We start from the raw sequence: 12,646 nt of genomic DNA on the forward strand, positions 1-12,646 counted from the left end.
TAAAACAGAATAGAATTTAATAATAACCAATACATTCACATTTTTCAAAGTATTGTATTTAATTGTTTGAATGTTCAATTGTAATTATAATTTTTGTTATTTTTCTTTTATATAACATATATCTTATTATCTAGAATTGTATAGATAATGGAAAAATTAATTTTCTTGAAATGATTTAATCTTTTTCCATTAGAACATGTGGCTTCTTTAGAACAATAGTACAGCTTATGTAATAGGTCAGCATGTGCACAATTTATAGTGAATAAGGTAAATCAGCCAAACGAAAGCTTCACAGCTGAATGGAGACAATGTAATTAGGACAGTTTGTGAAGCCTCTGATCGTCCCCTCACATCCACTGTCAGCTGAGACAAGGCTGTGTTGGAAATGTCACACTCTGTACTATACACTGCAAACTTAATAGTATATAGTCAGTATCAACATGTGCTCATTTGAGCCATAAAAAAGATATTTCATTCCGACATTTCGGAGATTCCATATTGTCCGTCCGATTAACTTCTAAACAAGAGCCCTATTTACAAAAATGTTAAAAACTGATGGAAGACAAGAGATGCTTTTGTTTTGAAAGGGGATGTTTGATTCTTAGCCTAAAGCCAGTCCCAGGACGATTTTACGTTCCGCTCGCAATGCATCATGGGGTCGTTGAGTATGACTAATGTGCCCATCGTGTATACTTCAAAAATGTCCTAATATAATATACATCTGGGTATTTCTCACATCTTTTCCTACTATCTAATGTGAACGCACTACAGTTATTTTGACGTCAAACTTGGTATGAATAGTACGTTAGTATGACATTTAGAACACGGCCCTGGACTTTGAACCCATGCCACATCCATCTCCTATAGGCTTTGTCCTCGTACATTGTAGACATGTGAATTGCTCTCCATGACCTCACTTTAGTAGCTGTGGTGACATGAATTAGAAACAGTTTGGCGCTGGTGGATGATATAACACCGAAAACTTCAGCCATAAATCTGCATCCATGGCATTTATTCATTTTTGAATCTGCAGTGAATCTGAGGCGCTTTTATTTTACGTTTTACTTCTCAGGTTTAAAAGCTTGTAAAGAGGATGTGAATAAAGTCTGTAGTGATAGATGATCCTCTTCTTCATCTGCAGCGCACGTTTTCAAATCTGCAAGCTTGGGAGCATGTTTGCACACATTATTACCAACTCTTATTTAACTATTCTATATTCAATACGTTAATACAAAGCTCAAGATAAATATATTGTCTTTGATCTGGTTTTCTCTGCAGAATCTCATCAGAGGCTAAAGCTCCTAACCCTCCCTGCAGCTCTTATCCATCTTGTGCATTCTAAGGTTTCAGCAGCATGTCAAAAGGAGCCAAATTTCAGCTTAATTCTTTTTGACAGAAGAGGCTCGGAGCCCTTTACGTCCGTCCCTTTTCACCCCAGCCATGAAAACTCTCATATTTTCCCATCTGGTGGCTCTTGTCTTGCACAGACACAGATGGAAGCATCTTCCAGACAACCTGTCAGGCATCAAATAGCACTAATCACACAGCTGGGTCAGGCCATATCTACTGCCAACAGGAACTGTCATTTTTGGGTTCTCCCATAACTGATAAGTGTTGTATTTTTGACAGTCTGTGAGTTACAGGTAAATACAGTCTTTAATTGGGGTTCTATGTGGATTTCATTGGCTGTACATGTGAGTGGTCACTGGTCTCAGGATGAGACTGATTATCAGTGACCATGGTTAATGCATCCCAGTGCATTTCCTGCGCTCGCTTACACTGTGACGCACAGCAGCACGTTTGTCAGCATCTGACTCGAAAGCAGATGCTTCTCTCCTCAGTGTCACGCTGTGCTGTAATAACTGTGCACACTTGTTTAATCAAAAACACACATTAAAGCACCAGCAACCCCAAATGAGAATTAGGTTGTTTGTTGGAAGACAAAAAATAAATAAATCACGTTTTACCAGACATGGATTAGAACTGATGGAGTTTTGAAGCTGCTTAACCTGATAACTAACATTGTTTTAAACTGTAGATTACAATTATGCCTCACACAATTTCACTAGGGGCCTGAGGGCCCCTTTTTTCCATTAAAGTCATTCTCATTTATTTGAGTCAAATATTGCGACAGTTGGTGGTATCAAATGACTACTCCTCCGTTAATGCTCATTGACATGGATATTCTATGAACGGATGTCAAGAACCTTTTGGAGACCTTTTCCACTTGGTGGAACCGAGTCATTTGACTTAATTCTCGGGAACGTGGTACTTGCTATTCGGCGTGGAGACGTTTTGTGGGCCCGGCCGTAGTTCATTCGAACTTGTCACATAAGCATTTGGCACTCTCATGGCCACCGTTGCACCTTATCATTAATTTGCACATTCATTCCATTGCACCTTGTTTACCTTACAACCTCTTTGTGTAGTCTTGCTCCTGGTTTTCCGCATTTGTGTTTCTATTATTTATTATTAGTGCTGTTTTTTTCTTTAAAAAACCACTTTTTGCCTTTCTAATTACCCCTTGGAGATTAATATAGTTTTTCTCTGATTCTAATGCTGATTCTGAAAAGTACCAATAAGCCCAAATTGGCATGAAATTATATCACGGGCAACACAATAAACAAAGCAGAACAAAAATGGTGCCAAACAAATCACTGTCCTCCATGTCTGATGAAGAAACACAAGAAATCACTGTAAGAATACGATAAAAACACTTTTTTAAAGAAGCTTTTCCACTTTGATGCCACCTTTGTGTTCTTCTACGGGACTCCAAATCCCACAATGCAAAGTGCGGAACTTTTTTGATGATGAGTCAAAACCAAACTTGCAAGTAGCATTTTTCAAACTGAGGTAAATCCTTATCAGAGTATTTATGAGAACAACTTTTGGATGACATTTAGCGACATTTTTGTGCTTGCCTACAATACCAAAGACACTAGCTGGGTTTCCATTACCCTTGGAAAATGCGCAGTCTCTGAATAGCACAATAAAAAATGGCAATGGAAACATCTGAGTTTGGACGTATCTGGTCACATGACCACTTCTCGCTGAGAAAACATGGTTTCTTAGCAATAGATTTAAAAAATTATTACTGCCACATTAGACGTGAAACAACAAAGGATGAGATTTGACCAGAGTTACGAGGCTCCAAAACACCTTCAATGGAAACACGTTTAAAGTGCATTTCTACTTTGTCAAAACTGTATAAATACTGTTTTTATTTTGTGAAAAACTGTAAGGGAAACGCAGCTAATGATGTATGCAACATTTGACAAACATTTAATGAATAAAATCGATAGTTGCACACCTCATGATAACCCCAGGCCCCACTACACTTGCTTAGTCACTGTAAATATAACCGACTGTGTCAAAGAGGAAGGACAGGGTTTAATACACATACAGTGGTATTGTTTTGTGTACTATTGTGTAAGTCCCAGACTCTGATCCTCTTAAAATGTCCTAGAACGCCCCAATCATGGGACCAGTTTTTATGTGTTCCGCTGTCAGGAGTGTCGATCTCACAAGTATTTGTTCATGCTTCGTTGGAACAGGCTCACATTTTCATTTTCCTTTTTAATGGACGAATAATAAAATTCCCAAAGGGTGACATTTGAGCTTTGCTCTCATGGACTTTCCTCACAACATCACGTGGCATTCCAGTGTGAGTTTAACGTAGTTAAAGAGGTCGTTGTGCTGTAATATGGGGCATTGAACAGCATTAGAGAGCATTAGCGGCATATGGTTAACAGCGGAAAGCAGCGGAAAGAGGCATTACATAAACAATAAAATGGGTTACAAGGGATGAGGTTAGTGTGCCTTAATGTGCAAAAGCTGAATGTAACCCCGAAGGCAAATACAGTTGAATAATAAAGCACAGATAAAGAAATGAGGTCAGGGAATCAGAGGTATCCAAACAGAAATGAGAGGAGCATCACAAGAACAAGCTTGGATTCCTCTATGTCTCTCTTGTGCCGACAATGGGCCAATATTACCAATCTAACACCGAGTGTCTCTATCCTTTTTGTCTGTCCACAGGATGAGTGCTCTCAGCTATAGAACATCTTAACAGTGAGGAGTTGAGGGGAATGCTTTATTTATCACCTGCGAGCGCTCTCAGCCACAAACAAAGCCGTCTCTGGGGTCTCAGGTGACACTTTGTATCTTCTCACAAACTATAAGTGACCCTGTGATCTTTGTTAGAGTGGTCTGCCCTACCATTAGTGCTGAATACAATTACACTTCACCACCAAGAAACCTCTTATGAGACAGCTTTCATCTACTTTACCCAGCGGGAGCTTAGAGCCACCATCAACACTTAACCAGGTCAGAACACAGGAAGTGTCTTCACTGGAAGAGTTTGACCTTTGAACTCCTGGGGCAAACAAAATATAATAACCTTGTGTGTTAGACTTTGGAATAAAGTAGATGAACACACAGCTATGTGTAATAATTTGGAACAATTTATACGCAGGTACAAGCAATCACACCTGAACTGCTGAATATGTGCGTTGCACTTAAAGCTGCAGTATGTAGAATTGTGAGACTGGAATGGAAATAGCCACTCCCCTCCCTCCCCTCTCTGTTTCGAATTCACAGGCTTCCTCGTAAACTAGAGAATGAATATCCGACTGAAGCCCAATGGTACCCAACAGGTCAGGTCGTGTTCAGACAGATATTTAGAATTGGTGGTAGGTTTAGCTACCAGGATCATGTAAATAGATTCACTGAGGTTATGCGTATGTGTTTGACGTTCGCTTGTTGCCCTGTGCGCTGATTTCCTTTGTTGACATTAAGAGTTGTTTGTTAATAAAGCAAACGTGGCTCAGGTGGTAGATTGGCTTCTGATCCTGAGGTTGGGGGTTCGAGCCCAGTCTATATACGTCTATGTGTCAAAGTGTCCCTGGGCAAGACACTGAACCCTAAGTTGCTCCCAGTGGTCGATTGGCAGCTCTGTCTCATTGGCGTGTGAATGAGTGTAAATGGTGAATAAGCTGATATTGTGAAGCACTTTGGGACTACCTCTGTGGTTATAAAATGCTATATGAATCAAGTCCATTTACCAATAAAAGTGGGTTTATTGTTAAAACAAATATAAATATGTCATTTGTATGAGGAAAAAAATAACTGATATAAATATCGGGTTGGATTCGGTTTGGCTCTGTCGGGTTAAACTCCGGTGAAAAAAAAATCACGGGCGGTCAGGTTTGCACTCAGGAACCAAAAAAAAGCCAAAAAAAACAATCTTACATACTGCAGCTTTAATTCAGAGAGGATTTCAAACCTGCCATTTGTTGCCAGTTGTTTGTGTTTCTTTTAAGCTGCTTCTGATGACTGACCCATATTCAAACAATGGCTCTTGTTGAAGTTGTAGCCTCAAACAATCACAGAACTTTAGATTCCCCTTTGGTTTGCTGTGGTATGTTTCCTCTTCTCAGGCACTTATACTTGCCGTCACTGCATCATTGTAATTCATCATCTGCCTCCATGGCAATACAAACTTAAAACTTATCCCACACGGCCTGGAACGCATCTGATAAGGTACGGCGTCAGTTCACTGCATCAAAATCTGATTTTAATGCAGGAGTCAGCAGCGCCAACTCAAAACAGACCCAAAAAAAAAAAAAAAAATGTAAATATTTGATTAACAATCATTGATGCGAGTTCCAGCTAAATGTTGATTTGTGTGGAATATAAACAGTTTGATAACTAAGCCTGTCAGAATTGGTGCCGTGCGAGACATCGCAGAAGTCAACATCTCCTGATAAAAAGGATGTTTGTTGAAGAAATTCTAAACTATTTCTGATAATAATAATAAAAAAAAATTAAAAACATGTTGTCCTGAGGGAAAGTGTCCAAACATTTTTTTAGTTATTGTATTGTATTGTATTTTGGTTTCAGTAATGCTCTTTTTGTCCAATTTTTGTGTTCTTTTCAGATATTTAGTGTGTGTCTGTGTGCATTGTTTTAACACACACTCCTCCCTTTAAACAGACACAGCTGAACCTCAACATTTGTATTCAGTTTCTCATGCCCCTGTTGGTCCAACAAAATAGAAATTACATGCACCGTCAATAAGGAATACAGTATGACTAACATTTACAGAAAGGTCTTACACTGTTGTGGTGAAATCAGATGGATTCTGCCTTTTTTGATGCAATTTTTTTTATTCTTGCGTACCATGTTGTGAAGCAAAACACTGCTGTTGTCAAGTGCTTGTTTTCCGTCACACGTTAGCACAGTTATTAAAATGAGAACACTCATACAGTGCCTTTGTTGATCTAAAACTGGTGCAAACACAAGCTAAGAGTCAAGGCCTAAAGCTCCTATGAAGGAGGGTCTGGGATTATTATTTTGTTATCACAGCACGTAAGTAACATTTGGCCAAATTACAACATCGCCTATATTGGTATATATATATTTTATAGATCATTTTGTTTAAAAACACTTGTTTTAGGAGTCGCTGCTTTTACTACTTCTCAGAGGAGCACGCAGAGCTAAGCTAGATGGATTTCTGAGTGCGTCCTATAACCCAGAACCTCCCTGAAACAAGCCACACTACAGAACTCACTCACACTTGCTGTCCCTTATGAGAGAAAAGGCCAAAATTGGCACATTTTGTGCAACTGTTTGTTAATAAATGTGCCTGTGTGGCATTTTGCAACAGCAAATGTAACCCTAAATTGTCTTTCTGGTCATTTGAATTAAAATTATTGAGATTTATACTGCATATCACTATTTTGACAAAAAATATTGAGATATGAGTTTTGGTCCATATCGCTCAGCCCTATTTTACAGCTTCCAACAACGACAGCATGATGAAAATAAAGAAATATAAATCAGAGAAAAGAAAAAACAGTAAAAAAAAAAATAAATAAATAAATAAATAAATAAAAATTAAAAATAAATACATAGAAAGATGAATTTACTGTCAAATATATACTATGTAGCCTATATGTTGTGCGTCACTGATTTGCTGATAATCAGTGATGTCACACATGATGAGATCCTTAATTATCACCAGTGTTTCATGTTGAGTTCTGTTGATCTGAGAAATCAAAGTCCTCATTCTGACACACCTGATTCTGACAAATGCTAATCATTAGCCCTGATAACGAGCTGCTGATCACAATCAGGTGTGATGATTACGCACGAGAGACAACGAGCAGGAGAGCGCACGAGGCTCACATGGAGCAGGAAGGATGAGTCGTATAGAAAGGTTACATTATATACTCTATATCTAGAATGAATGGACACAGTGTTAGTGGCAGTTTAGTTTTGTACAGCCACAAAATGACTTCATCAGGGATGGTTTTCATGTCCTGTAGTGGGTGGACTGGGACAAAAATTCAGCCCTGGCATTTTGTGTCCAAACCAGAGGACACCATGCAGAAGCACTTATAAGGTCAGTGATGCTCAACGTGTGGCTTTTTATGTTTTAATTATTATTCCCCTAGAAAACAGTTTTTTCCCGTTTTCTTTGGCCATTTTGCAACTTCCTATTTCCAATTTTTTGCCTCTTTTTCAAAAACTTCCGAATTTTTTTTTTTTTTTAGATTTTAGCTACGTTTTGCCAATAAATCTTCTTTTTCCCCCTATTTTTTTTTTTTGGTCACTTTTTATCCAAATAAGTCAAAGCCAACTTTTGCCCAATGCACTTGTTTCCTGTCTTCCCTACATTTTGCTTCTTTTCGTAACACATTATTATTATTTTTTTTACTATTGTGTGCCACATTTTGCCCATCTTTTGGACATGCTGCTTTTGGCCCTTTTTAGTCACTTTTCACTCTTTTCTTGTCACTTTTGGGCCATTTTTGACCACCTGTTCCCATGTCTGCCTCCACTCGGTCCACCGAGACGATGCGCGGTATATGCCAGATGTCCACCCCTGCCTGTAGTGAGTCTGTGGAACACAAACGGACCTACTGACACACTGATCCATCCTCAGTCAGACTCAGGGATTGGATGAAGGAAACGGAGTGAGTTTTCCCACCCCTCACAGATGCTGCTGTTGCCACTTCAGTAGGATATGAGACGGTGAGGATGACTGACCACTTGGATTGTTAGTTTCCTCCCGAAAAAAACACGCACGTACATTCTCTCTTTGGATGGATTCTAGACTCCTGATTGGACCGGGGGTCCCGACGGAGGACCCAGTCCGGACACCGTGGAACATCAGCTCCATCAACCGGCACCGGCTCATGGAGCTTACTCCTGCAGCGACAGCGGTCAGTATATATTTTATTATTTTATAATATATTATATATTATATTATATTATATTCCCTCAGTGCGTTGTATCTGTGCGTAACTGCTCTTTTAATCCTCTGGGCACCTTTGGAGACCAAATGTCTACCTTCTGCTTATTCAGTGTTTTAAATTCTCACTATAAATACTAATTGTATGAACCTCGACAATAAGTTTTCTTTCATTGTCATGTTCATAATTCCATGATTACTTTTATTGCAAGATGTATAGAACAGGAGATATAAAATGTACCAATTTGGTGCCATTGACTTTCGTTATAGCCACATATTGTAGGATATACCGTTATCCTGACATAACAGTGGTTTACCCATAAATACCTAAAAAATATATAAGCCTCTACCTTCAAACTACAGGGAACATTGGTTTTCAATCCTTTCCAACTCCAGAAAACAAGCAAATCAACGACCATCAACAGGTCACTGTGTTAATGTTGTGAGGTTCATTCATAAAACGCATAAATATCATCTGAATCCGGTGTATAAGCGAGCGCACTTGTGCTTTTTATAGAATTAACATGTTGGCACGAATGACATTCCATAAGTTTTACAACCAAATGTTGTAAAAACCTAATCCCAGAGTCATTTTATTCCATTTGTAGCGTCATCACGTACATCATCAAATGTGGGGTTTTTTTCTTTTTAGGAATATATTTCCAGCAAATCAAAGAGCAGTGGAAATATGTTGTGTAATGACACTGTCAGATAAATCTAGCAGAAGCTGAACGTTTCACCTAAAGGAGAACATTTCTACTGTTACGCAAAACCAAGGCTGTTGTTTTGGGTTTTACGCAACCTTTTCTCTTCAAATCTGCATAAAAGTATCACTTTTAACCTTAACATTCAGCTCGGTCATCCTTATTATTGCAACAATATCTGATATTTTGCTTCAAGGATGTCTCCATAAGGTTGGCATTGTTTTAATCAGCCTTCGGGGGAAACAGTAGATTTTACACAGATGTGTATGATGTATTTATTGCTGTAAAGTACAGAATACAAACTAAAACACGGTATCTAGTCTTCAGGGCAGTGGTGCACATAAGAACTGGCTGTGACAGACTTGGAACCACATGGATGAACGTAGAAACAACAAGTGTGAGTGGTTTTAAAGCCCAGACTGCAGACTAGAGTCACTGGGAAGCTTTGATGGTCATGGTGGGAGTACTGGGAAAGCTGACACTGAAGTAGAGCCCAGGGGCAGCTTCTGCAAAGACAGATGAGATCTACATCTCCAGGGTCGGAGTGGTTTTCATTTTAAAAAAACCTCTTTTACTCCACGGTTTGCTGCCTTTTTTTCTCCACCTATTTCATCTGTAATCTCATCACAGATGTAAAGTATGGCTCCAATTTATATCTCAAGGTCTGCTGCATACATGCCTGGACACTTGTCTGTATAAAGTCAAATATTTTGACCGTGTGTACACATAGGGAGAAGATAGTCAAGAGGAACAGTTGCATGTGAAGAGACTGGTTTCTGAGCTGTGCAACATTGCACTGTATAGTTACATCAGTACTGCTTATCATACTGAAAAATCACCACAAAGGATTTCAAATGTGAAAATCAAGATATACTTTAATGGCAGACGTTCCTCTTTTTTTTTTTTTTTTTTTTTTTTTTGATGGTACACATACAAAGTGAACAGTGTAGAAAAACATGTTTACCATTGTTATTTTGTGTTTATTTAAAAGGGACAAAATGGAAGTCTATTCCCACCAGTAAAAAAAAAAAACAAACAAAACTAGGAGAAGTGTAATAAAATATCTTATTTCATAATTGTAAGATATTAAGTCATAATTATGAGATGAGAATGGGCTTCCATACATTCCTGCCAGTAAGAAAAACAATAACTTGGAAAAGGATAATGATAATAAAAAATCTGAGTCAGAATGAGGCTATCTCATAGTATCTCAGAAGTTTGACTTGGATCTAAAAATACAAGTCAGAATTATAACTAACTAAGCGACCGTGGCTCAGGTGGTAGTGGGTTGTCTTCTGATCGAGAGGTTGGGGGTTCGATCCCAGTATCTGAACCCTAAGTTGCTCCCAGTGGTCGACTAGCGCCTTGCATGGCAGTCCTGTCCCACTGGTGTGTGAATGTGAGAGTGATTGGGTGAATGAGCTGATGTGTAAAGCGCTTTGAGACTGCTTCAGTGTGGTGATAAAGCGCTATATAAAATCAAGTCCAAGTCCATAATGATGTGACACTATCTCATAAAAATGACTTAGTGTCTCATAATGACATACTAAGTCATAATGAGATACTATCTCATGACTTAGCATCTCATAATCATGACTTGATCTAAAAACATAATCTAACATCTCATAATTGACTTAGTATCTCATAATTGAGACAATTTTTGTTTTTCCTGTAAAGTAATATAGGCACAAATGGGCTTCCATAGAACATTGCACATTAATGAGCATCTTTTTTTTGTTTTCTTTTTTGCACCAAAAAAATAGCTGATTTGCATCCACATTTACTGTAGACGCAAACATGACAAACTTGGCAATAACACAAATTACAATGAAAGCACAGAACAGTACACAAAAGTTAAGTCAATGGAACAGCAGATAACAGTAAATGCATTAGAAAGCAGTACATACAGTATAATTTACAGGTGAGTAGGACAAGAATTCACAGTGAAACACATTACAGAACAGTACATAAGTTTTTTTTTTTTTTTTTTTTTTTTTTACCATAAATAAAACATCACGTGAGTTTACTTCAATATACTCGGTACTCTGCAGTCTAAAAGCATTTTTGCTAAAGAATCAAACATGTTTTTGTACTGCGGAAGGCAATAAACATGTAAACAACACAGTATGCCGTAGAAGTAGTAGCCTAAAGTATTTGTACGTAACTATCTTTTAAAGGGCTCAGTGCCAAACTGTTCTTACAAACATTTGCATCTTTCGTCAGTTGGAGTATAGACCACAGGTTCAAATACATCTAACCTAATGGCATCGGAACCATTCCCCACTTTGAAACGCGACCCTTAGTTTTAGAAACGCTGCTACGCATGATAAATTCCGGGTTAAAATAAAGAGGGATTGAGATTAAACCTGAAGCTTTGATCGATGTGTTGTGGGTGAAATTAAACGACCGTAATAACAGGCAACACACAAGAGCATGTGAGAGAGAAATGTACAAAATCAGACATAAATTCTTCAAGGTTTTTTTTTTTTAATAGTTTTTTATCAATTCCTGTCATCTCTCACCTGGTATGGAACCAAGACTGAACCTTGTATTTTCAGTTGTTGTTCTAATCAAGATCATTTACATAATCATTATTATGATTATCAGTATGATTTCTCCATTTAAAATGTTCACTATGTCCATCATTCTGTTCCACGCATTAGAGTCCAAAGGAATTCACATGCTCTATACGTATTTTTTTGGACAGAAGGAAACTCGGAACATGCAAATTCCTCCCCACTGAAAAACTATGACAGTGATTCATTCCTTTCCTTTTTCATGGTGTGATTGCAGTTACATCCATTAAACATTGTTTTTCCAACCTCCAGTGAGTCACGGCACACTTGGGTGAGCTCTCAAAGTTCCTCCTAAAGTACCCCCCCAAACTTCCTTTACGCACATTCAAAGCAGAACAATATGTTTTCATGGGAAGCCACAAGCATCTCAAAATCCAGTTTGTTCTCTTTATATTATCTTTACATGAGCTTCAACGCTGCAGGTACAGTATAGGATGCTTTTCCACTCTGCCGTTCACAATAGAATCCCACCAAAGTGACGGACCCTATAGCTTTATAAGTGACCTTGTGGGTCAGTGGCTCAGTTCTATCAAGTTCACGGCTCATCTGTTATCAAAGGACTTAAAGAGATGAGCAGCTGATGAAATGTTCTTATTTTCAAGTGAAAGTGTCCCTTTGGCTGCACTCAGCAGGTCCACATCAATGTTTTTCTGCACTGTTGCATGCAATTTTAAAAAAAATGTATTTCCGTTCACACATTTAAATGCAAGCACACACAGCTGTGAGCCTTTACAGTGCATGTGCACAGGCATGTTTACATGCATGTATGCATTTATTAGAAATTTTATTACAAGCTGGCCTCAGGCCTTTTTTCTCCTATTCTCCATTTTTTTACATCTCGCTTCATTTATTTGACGCTGCCTGTTTGATATCAAAGTGCATGGGACAGTCACTGAACCATTTACATTTATATTGCTTGCACTCTGCTGATGAGATGATCCCGGATCAATGGCTTTTATGGTCACAGACCTCAAATACAGAGAGATGTTAGTACCTACAATTTCAAGCTAAAGTCCCACAAATCACAAACAAACTGAGAGGTTGTCATTTTTCTGGTTCACTGCTTGTGTAACAGGAGGACGAGCAACATCAGCGAAATTGTGTAGTGG

Source organism: Gouania willdenowi, chromosome 19 (assembly GCF_900634775.1).
Source record: "Gouania willdenowi chromosome 19, fGouWil2.1, whole genome shotgun sequence".
Taxonomy (NCBI): domain Eukaryota; kingdom Metazoa; phylum Chordata; class Actinopteri; order Blenniiformes; family Gobiesocidae; genus Gouania; species Gouania willdenowi.